The following is a 10285-nucleotide window of genomic DNA, read 5'->3' on the forward strand; positions in this document are numbered from 1 at the left end:
TCCATTTTATAGTAGCCTTGCATTCCTCCTAGCAAGCAGGCTTTTGTGTGTGTTTACAAAAAAAAGTTTGCGCTGATTTGGGCAGCTGATTAATGAGTCTGGATGAGGAACCTCTTGCTGCTTCTGAATTGTGCCTAGCATCTTGTCAATTTTTTTTAACCCAGTAAGGAAAAAATCATGTAGAAATAAAATACAGAGTGAAGACCACATTAAGCAGACAATAGTAGACTGAATATCAAGTGAGGGGCGTACAGGAATACTGGGAATACAGAAGCATGTCCTAAATGAATTATTTACTTGAGGGTTGTTTCAGACTGATCCATGCTGCAATTGTAGCCTTCCAAACTGTTTGTCTGTATTTGGAGTTTTGAGCCCTTGTGGACAGCTAAATCCTGATTCTCCCACATCAGATTGGTAGGAGGAATTTCAGCAACTTATTGCTGAGACTCCTGGTCTTTTTTTCTCATCAGCACTTACAAACTGAGTTAGTAATTTCAGTTTGGAAGCAGGGTTCTTTTGGTGTGATATGAATACTCTGGAGACATTAAAAGGTGTTAAAAAATAAAAAAAATACTGGTCTCACCTGAGTTGGCTCATATGGAGAGGGAATCATAAGACAAGCTCTTTTCAATGAACAAATTCTTTGAATCCTTTTTCTAATGAATCATCTCTATCTCCTAGCTTTTGTGTTGTTTTCACAAAAACACATTCTAGCATTCTCCTTTGTAGTAAAAAAGTCTCTGGCCAGTGTATTTTGCAGACCTAGCCCATAAAGAGGAAGCTGCATGCTCCCTCTGTATCTGCTGTGTTCAGTGGGGGATGCTTTAGCCCAGGTGTCAACTGTCCTTCAGGAAGGTACCATGTCCCAGAGATTCCTGTCAGTTGTCTACAATAGGAACTTCCTATGGTAGTTAACATCTGTAAGCCAAGCAAGAATTAAATAAGAATTGGAAGTCTGGATTGCCACATCCTTACTTAACTAGTAATTCTAGTGGAGAGAAAGAATTCGTACAGGCAGCAGTGTGGAGAGTTCTGTTCTTCTGTGAGCTGATGCTCTGTATTTTCCTGTTTCTGTTTAAATTAATCCCAGTTTTTTTCTTTTCAACTCCTAACTTAATATTTTTCAATAAACCCAAGGATGTTTGCATGTAAAAAGCTTAAGCCAATTCCTGACATTCCAGTAAGTGTTTGGAAAGAAACGGGAATAAAAGACATCATATACTGATGTATTAGTAGTTGCCAAGGTATGTTGAAACTGTTACTAGGTCTGGCGCTATATTGGTATATCTTTAATTTTCACATTCTCTGTGTAGAAAATAAAATGAGGATGATCCTTTTTTAACTTAATAATGATATACCTAATTAAAAAGTGAAATGTTGCAAGTTTTTACATTAAATCAGTCTATTTAATTAGAAAGAAGATTCCCCATTCCAGTCAGCAATTGGACTCTTGATAATTTAAAACCAGGATTCATGACAATCTGTGATAAATAACACCCTTTTAGGCTAAAGAAACTAAGTTATAATTACTGATGGATTACTGAAGGGTTGGAGGACAATGATCAAAGAGATGCAAGGATAGATTTATTCTTTTGTAAGGAGCTGAAGAATAAGTGTGTATTTGATGTAAGGAAACCAAAAGCAGTACATTTTCTGAAATCTGAGAGAATTGGAATTATATCTCCTACCTTTATACAGTATGCATAAAAAGAAAAAAATGTATATTTTGGTAAGTGGATTAATTACAAAATAAATGTAAAGAAATCATGTGAGAAAGTGGAAATTTGCTGAACTATTATAAGAGAATTTGCCATTAAACTGCTTAGAATTTTTAATGTAACAAACCAATCTGGGTGTGATTCTATATTGTAGTTCCATTATGTAATCTGAAGAGATTTGAGACATATTGCTAAAACTAGGAATGGTAGTAACAAACTCTCTACTGTAAAACTTAGTAAATATTCTTCCACAGAGTAAGCAGTAGTCTTTGGAATTGAAACACCTGCATGGAAGTTTCAAACTCTGGTGCTAGGTTTTGAAGCTTGGCAAACCAGACCTAAGTAGTTATAAAAGCTGGAAAACCTCTGGGCTGGCAGTGCCCTGCCAGTATGGGGTCACACTGGCTTATGGCGTTTGTTTCTTCCCAGGGCAGCCCCAGTCATGCTGTTTTTGGGCACATTTTTCTTGTGAAGACACACCCTTTGGCCTCAGTGTTAGGCATGTTAATGCTTGACTCAGTTGTGATTGTGCTTTGCCTAAAGTCACAGTACATGTGACGGTAATATGAGTTGTATTGTCAGCTCTAGTCTCTCAGTACTGAAATAGAATATTTTGTCTGTGGAGGTATTTCACCAAGCCACTTGAACGGTACCTATTCTTGTTTGGTATGTCATGGAAGCTTGTCTTCAGTTTCCTAAACCTGCCTGGTGATGTGAAGTAGTTTGGTGCAAGACAGGACATTGCTGTGGTGCTGTGAAGAGTCCTCAGGTGTGGCAAGAGAAAAGGTGACATTGACACCAGAGCTATGTGCTCTGTGACTTCTGAAGGAAGCATCAGACCAAGTTAGTGGTGAAATATGAGCAGGGTATATCTGGATGACAGCTGGTGAATAGGAGGATATACGGCAAGGTTTAAAGTTAGTTTGTGTAAATTTAAAGGAGAGGAATAGAAACAGAAGAAAAACATTAAGAATAAGTACAACATTAATTGTTACTTTGTCACCTATTGATCTACCACTCTGAAGAGGTGGCCCTCTCCCTTGCTTCCCTACCCTCTTCACCTAGGAGGAATACTGCTCATTTTGTGACTCTATGACCAAAAAGGCTGTAGCAAAAACCTGGCTAGATTGGGAAGCAAGGCAGAACACTCTTCTGTATGTCAGTTAAATGACAGGATTGAACTACACTCTCACTTTCCCTGTACAACCATTGGGGATACAATGTATCCCCAATGTATAATTGACTTGATCTGTATTGTAGCGACAGCTGCTGATGAACAAAATTCTCTGTGCAATTACTTCTTTACATCTCTGTTATGATGAGAGCAGTCCCATTGTGTTCCAGATGCCCACCAGCAGTAGTTTTAATTACAGCATTACTTCGAAATCAAATTGCTTGTTTGACAGCCCTAGTCAGAATCTTTAAGTGGCAATAGAGTATACATTTCAGTAAGTGAAAAATAATCCACTGTATTAATATCAAACCTTTAGCTTTTTCATGTGAAGTTCACACATTTGTAGGTGTAAAGCCATAATATTACTTCTGTCCCTACTACATTTGACACATCTGGAATTCTGATGGTAGCTTTCTGCCAAGTTTTGATTGGTTTGACATCTCAGCACTGGTTGGTAGATGCTCTGAACTGCTCCTGAATGGAAAAAACCCCAAATTTTGTCCTTGTGACCAAGAAGACCAATGGTGTCCTAGTGTGTACAAGGAAGAGCAGTGCCAGCAGGTCAAGAGAGATCATCCTGCTCTTCTGCTCAGCCATTAGACACATTTGGAGTGCTGTGTCCACCTCTGAGCTTGTCAGCACAACAAAGACATGGAGCTTCTGAAGCAAGTTCAGTGGATGGCAGCAAAGGTGACGGGGGGACTGGAGCATGTCTCTTACGAGGAAAAGCTGAGGGAGCTGGGCCTGTTCTCTCTCTAGAGAGGAGATGATTGAGAGGGGATCTGATCAATGTCAATAAGTATCTGAAGGGAGGGCGTCAAGAGGGTGGATCCAGGCTCTGCTTGGTGGTGCTGAGCAATAGGACATGAGGCAACGAGGAGAAATGGATGCACAGGACCTTTCCTTTGACTATAAGGAAGAACTTGACTGAGCCCTGGAACAGATGGATGCACAGAGGTTGTGGGGCCTCCTCCCCTGGGAAAATTCAAGAATTGTCTGGACACAATTCTGTGCCTTGTGCTCTAGGATGACCCTGTTTGAGCAGGAAGGTTGAAACAGATGACCTACCGTAATGCCTTCCAGTCATATCCATTCAGTGATACGCATGCAAGGAAATGCATTTAAAAAATCAACCACAGATCCTTTATATTTTAAAAGATACCATGTATAGGTGAATATCAGATACTCTTGTTTTACGAAGTTTTAGTTTGTGTTTGATTGTGTTGATTCCCATGATTTTATGTATACCCTTATACGTGACTTGCTTATTCAATATGAAAATAGTTCCACAGTTATCCCATTGACACTGAAGAGATTTAGGGAGACCTGACTGTGGTCTTTCAGTATACAAAGGGAGCTTATAAGAAATACAGAGCAAGACTTTTTATAAGGATCTGTACTTCGAGGACAAGGGGATGACTGCTTTAAACTTGAAACTGAAAATGTTAGGTTTAGATAGGACATAAGGAAGAATTTTTTTATGGTGAGGGTAGTGAGACACTAGGCTGCCCAGAGAAGCTGTGGGTGTCCCATCCCTGGAAGAAGTGTTCAAGTGTTCAAGTTTGGATGGAGCTCTGAACACCCTGTTCTAGTGGACGGAGTCCCTGCCCACAGCCAGGGAGTTGGAGTAGTTTATCTTTGAAGTCACCTTACAACACAAACCACTCACTGATGAAGCAAACATTTTACTTTGGGGAAATGCTAGTGTAAATCTTAGTTCAAGATTTGTACCACAATCAGTGTGACACCTGGCAAAATGATAGATGTTTGTGACAATCAATGTTCAGAATGGGAAAAACGAATAGTAGGGAAGTTCACAGCACAGAATTGCCACAGCTCTGCAATACTGAAATAAGGCTTTTAAATATTGAACAAAAATGCTGCTGAGCATTGCTAAATCCTTAGCTGTGGAAGACTGTTGTGTTCAGTATATTTGCTTCTGATTCTCACTTTCTTAAAAACTTTGTTTAGATAGTTCACTTAAGATTCTCATTCCTGACTGTAGAAAATACAGAGCTTTTTGTATTAAGAATGGTCATGAAGAATGAAAAGCATTGAAGAATTTACTTAAAGGATCAGATGTCAGTGGATGAGATAAGAAGCAGCATGCACTTTGTCTCTCACCATGTCTGTGAAAGGAAGGACATTTGCAAAAAAGTTTCTTTTAAAGCAGTTTAGTTCTGGAATAAGACTGCGCCAGAAGTAGACATGAAGTATATGTCTGTAGAATAATAAAACTGTATTCACAGAGGAAGAGGCTAGAGAGACAGCATAAACAATCTGGAGTGTTGATACCCATTATCTTCTGTGTTAACCCCCAAAGAATGTGAAAGGCTCCTTGTAATGTCTTTTACACACAGAGAATGACCTTGCATATCAGTCTGATCTCAGTCAGATTAAACCAAAGAAACAGGCTAACCATTTAGAAAATTGTGAAAGAAATTTGTGAAAGGCTGGGAAGTTCTCTGTCTCAGGAGATACTCATGGGAAAGATCCACAAGAGCAAAGGGGGTAAGTGATTTACAGTATTTTGCTTCCCCTTGCTCTCTCCTGAAGTGCTTGCAAACATTCTCTGTGCCTGTCTGTGCAAAAGACTTTGGGATGGAGCCCTACTCAATATAAAGCAAATGATCAGTGCTTAGGTATGAGTGAATTTGGAAAATTCAATTCCAGGCAAGGTCATAAAAGGTCAGAAAATGCACATTTCAAGGCTTAATGCACATTTCAAACTTACACATTGCAGATCAAACTGTAGTTCAGGTTGGGAAAAAAATCTTCATTTGTCAACAATTAATAGCTTAGCCCAATTCAGCTCTGTGTAGAGCAGAGGTCCAGAACACAGAAAAGAGTTCAAAAGTAGCACAAGAGTGAGGAGCCAGACAAACAGTGCTTTACTTGAATCAGGGCATCATCAGAGATGGCCACAGCTCTGATGTGACTTGCAAAGCCTGAATCTCCTGCCTCAGTTAACCAGTGTGTCCATTTCCACAAATGGAAAAGATTCCAATTGCCACAGGCCATCTGGGGATGAGTTGCTGTACACGGCTGACAAACCATGAGCTCCTGGTACTGCAGCATGGAACTGTGAAAGAGCAATTTATTTCATCTAAGTATTAAAAGGGCAGTGAATTGGTTGTTACATGTCTGACTGATTATGTTTGGATGGTCTTTAGGCTGTTTCACAGAATATATTCATTTAGCAACCCATCTCAAAAACCTGTGATATAAGGGAGCTTAGGAGCTGAAATGTCCCAGACTGCTGGGTGTGGGGGTTGCTTAGAGTTTATTCTTATATTGATGCTTACCTTACAATATTTTTTAAATCTGAAGGGGGTATTATGTTGTCTAAAATGAAGTCTCAAAAATTCCAGTCCCTGTATTAAATTACTGCAGTACTATTAAAAGCTCAGATTTAGAAACTGGTGATTATTCTCTGAAAAAAAATTTAATTACTGTTAAAATGTAGGATAAAAGAGAATTTTATGTCCCTCATTCCATTACTTATGTTCATTTAAATTATTTGGATTACTTCTGTTTTACATTGCTATTAAAGAGAACTGATACCAGGTTGTTAGTTTTAGCAATAAGATGTGAACTTCTAGTGGCGAAGAGAGAAGCCTCACCAGCAGTGGGCCTTGGTGTGCCTACTCCAGGCATTTTGTGAGTCACAGCACTTCTTGAATCTCTTCTCCCATTCACAGCTTCAGGCAGGAAGGTTAGCTGGCTGAAGGTGGTTGCTTCTGATTACAGTGAATTGCAGGATACTTTGCAGTTCATCGCAGCAAGGATGAACTGCAAGGATCCCAGAAACCTTGCAGCTGGTCTCAACTCTGCAGCTGCCACTTTTGGTTCTATTGAGTGGAATAGATGAGGATTAATGAAGGGAGAGCAACACAATCTGAACTTGGCTGGACACACTACGTCCCATGCTAGGGTAAAGGAGGAGGAAAAGCAATTTCCATTGGTTGAGGCACAATAAGCATAAAACATGCTATAAATTACAGCTGTCCTGTCTATGACAAAATGTGGTGCATTTATTATCCTATTACAAAAAAACATTATTCAATAACAGGTATTTAAGACAGAGGTAGTTACAATTCACACTTGAGACAACATTTTGAGCAAGAGAAGATGAGAGACTCAGAAACTGAGCTGGAAATAGTAGCAAAGATGAGAGGAATTGTTAAGCTGTTTCTGAATTCCAGAAAGAAAGTAGATCTGTTGGCAGTAAGGAAGAAGAGATGACCAGTGTTACTTAACGATATGGTATGGCAAGTTCCCATAATCTGGTGCAGGAATTTTAAAAGTCCTTACAACGAAGTGCTGAAGCTCCTTCCCTAAACTTGGGCATGCTATGAATTTTTCAGAAATCACATTGGTGGTTTAGGTCCCCAGAGAGTCCCTGGAGTTAGGTCTCCTCATAATTGTGTAGGAGATAAAAGGCTGGGTGGCTGCAGTGTGGGAACATGGGGGTTGATGAAGTGCAAAAGAGAAGGAATGAGTGGGGTAGGTGAGAAGTCATGGCTTGGGTAGCAGTGTTAAGCAAATGCTATTCCTGCTGCTGGTTGTTCAGCCGGGTGCGTTGAAGTTCAGTGCTCTTGGAGAGGTGCTGCTTTAAAGGCCAAAAATTTAGGTCTATTTCTTCACAGAGCTGTATAAAGACAGGGGGAATCTGCCATCAGTCAAGGGGTGAGAAGCAGACAGGCTCCAGCCGCATGCTTTTGACCAGCCTCTTCACGGCTCAGGTAGCAGCAGGCTGTGGGGTCCACCTGCGGAGAAAAAACTGTTCTCCAGAAGTCTTTAGCTCTGCATTCTGGTGGCACTTCTGGCAAGAGCTGTAGAGCAAATGACCTGATTATTCTTTTGCTGATACATGCATTTTTTCCTTTTGTTTTCTTCATTCCTTCCTAATCTGTGACAACTGGGGATGAGCTGGGCAAAGGGCAGATAGCTCAGCTTGACAGCTGAGGGCTTTTTATGGCTGCGGCTGCTGTTTTGTAGAGAGGTGGATGAATCTCAGTGTCCTGCATTTAAACTGTGATGCCCAACTTGTGCTTTTTTCCCTTGGACAAGAATTGAAAATATGCCATGAAATCACCCAAAATCTTGAGAATAAGAATATGGGCATTGATGTAAGATAACTGTAAATATTTCAGCAAGGCTCTAGACAAGGCAGTGTATTTTGTTGCAGTCACTGAAAGTTAGTTCCTCTCTTATAAGAGATAGCAACAGCCTACTCTGTGGTGTCCCTGTTAGCTGCAGCTGCACCACTCCTGTCACTTACATTAAGGGGAGTGTTTAATGCTCCAGATCTGATTTTCCTGAGGTCATGTTCAGTACTCTGAAAGTGTAACTGGGTGAATGATAATGGACTTTATTGACATGTTATTAATAGTGGTGTAGATCTTTCTGATGCACCATATGGTTTTCTAATATGGTAACAACTTCGTTTTCTGAAATTTTGTTTAAAAACTTACCTCTAGGACCAAATGAGCTAGTTCAGGGGGATTCTTTAATTGGTCATTAACAAAATGTTTAGTGATAAAAAGTAAAGGCTGTCTGCCACACAGTTATACCATGCTTCTGTTAATGGTTCATTAGACCATACTTTATAATATCTTACCACACATATCCTTTTTGTTCAGGAATAAGTGGATATAAATAGAATTTTTATGACTCAGAACTCCAAACTAGTTATCTTCTTATCCAACACATGGTAGCTATAATGCTGAGAGATCAGATTAATCTGTTTGGATTTTTTTTCACTTAAAAAAGAAAGGTCCCATTAACAGGTATGCATAAAGTAGTTGTACAGTGTAGGACTTGTGACACACATTATGCCTTTCTTACCAACAGAGCTACTGAGTTTACCATAATGCCAATCTGTTGTGTCCCAGACTAGAGGAGGGAGCTCAAGTGCCAGAGTATGTAGAACTAATCTGTTCTAGGGGAGCACCCAGAACACCTTAGAGAAACGAACCTCAGATTATCCTTCTCCTATTTTCCCACAACCTCAGGTTATCCATCTCCTGTTTTGCAGATTTGTGCTGTGAGACCATTATCAGATTGCCTGCATTGTAGGTGTGTGGAGTGCTGGGCCATTTTTTGTGAGTAGGGCAGACATAAGATGGGGCTGTGAAAGTGTTATGCAGACTGTGGGATCTGAAAAAATCAGGATGCAGTTTTGTCCTGAGGGGTGCTCCGCAAGGTGCTATTTTGGTACCATGCTTCTTCCCATGTGAGGCTCTGATTTCCAAGTCCTCTGATTGTCTAATTGTCTCTCAGAGAAGGCATTCAGGATTGAAATATAGACTGAGAGTCTCAAAATAGTCATGTTGGAGTAGAAACGCTGTAGAAGTGGCCATTCTGTTACTGTTGTAAGGCTCTGGTTTGGTTTTAGATATCCTTTTTCTCTCCCATTGCTGGAATTGTTGAAATAAGTACCTGCTACAGTCAACAACCTAGCCCTCAACTTCACTTTTGTGTACTACTCAAGGTATGTCTGCTGGATATTTTTATAGAGATTAATTCCTCTCTCTACTGTCAAAGTGAAATGATGGCACTTGATTGCTGAAAGACACAGAGTGACAAATTTCATCTCTGATGGCTTTTAATAGAAGGACAGCTCTCTTGAAAGAGCGCTGCTCAGCAGGGCTAATTTAGAGTGGCTTTTTCTCACAGATTGATGTAACTCTTGTAGCATGTTTGTGGTGCAGCTGTTGCTGATGTTGTGGAAGAGCTTCCAATTCCCAGGCAGAAACTGGGGAGTGGGACAGCTTTTCTGGAGAATCTGTACCTGTACTGTGGTCCATGACTCCCTGGTGTGGTACCAGACTCAGGAAATCACCTATTGTATATCACAGCAATAACACAAAACAAAAATGTTAAGGGATTGGTCATCAGCTTTAAGAATGGTCATCAGCATTAAAAATGTTAAGGGATTGGTCTTTTGCATTATTATTCTGTATCTCACCCTGCACAAAATGAGCTTCTGAGCCAAAGAGAATACTGACACAGTAAGGAAAGAATATAGTGAGGCTGAAACTGGACTTAAAAAAAATTCTGTGCTTCACACTCTTTGCTTTTTAGAAATAATAAATTTATTTTTATGATCTTTATTAGAGCTAAAAATAAGCAATATTTGGAAGACTTGCCATTTCTGCCCTGGTTACACATTCCTCTGTCAGTTGCTACTGTTGATTTCTAATTCAATCCTGTAGTATGCTATAGTTAGTGATATTGGAATGATCTATAAATATTAATTAGGTGTTCTTATAAATTAGCCTGATCAAAATATTTACTATCTTTATTGTCCCTGTTGCAACACCTCTTACAGAGACATAGATATACCCTTGAATGGATCCTTAGCCATCAGCAAACTAGATATTACCTC

Source organism: Fringilla coelebs (assembly GCF_963513975.1).
Source record: "Fringilla coelebs genome assembly, chromosome: Z".
Lineage (NCBI taxonomy): Eukaryota > Metazoa > Chordata > Aves > Passeriformes > Fringillidae > Fringilla > Fringilla coelebs.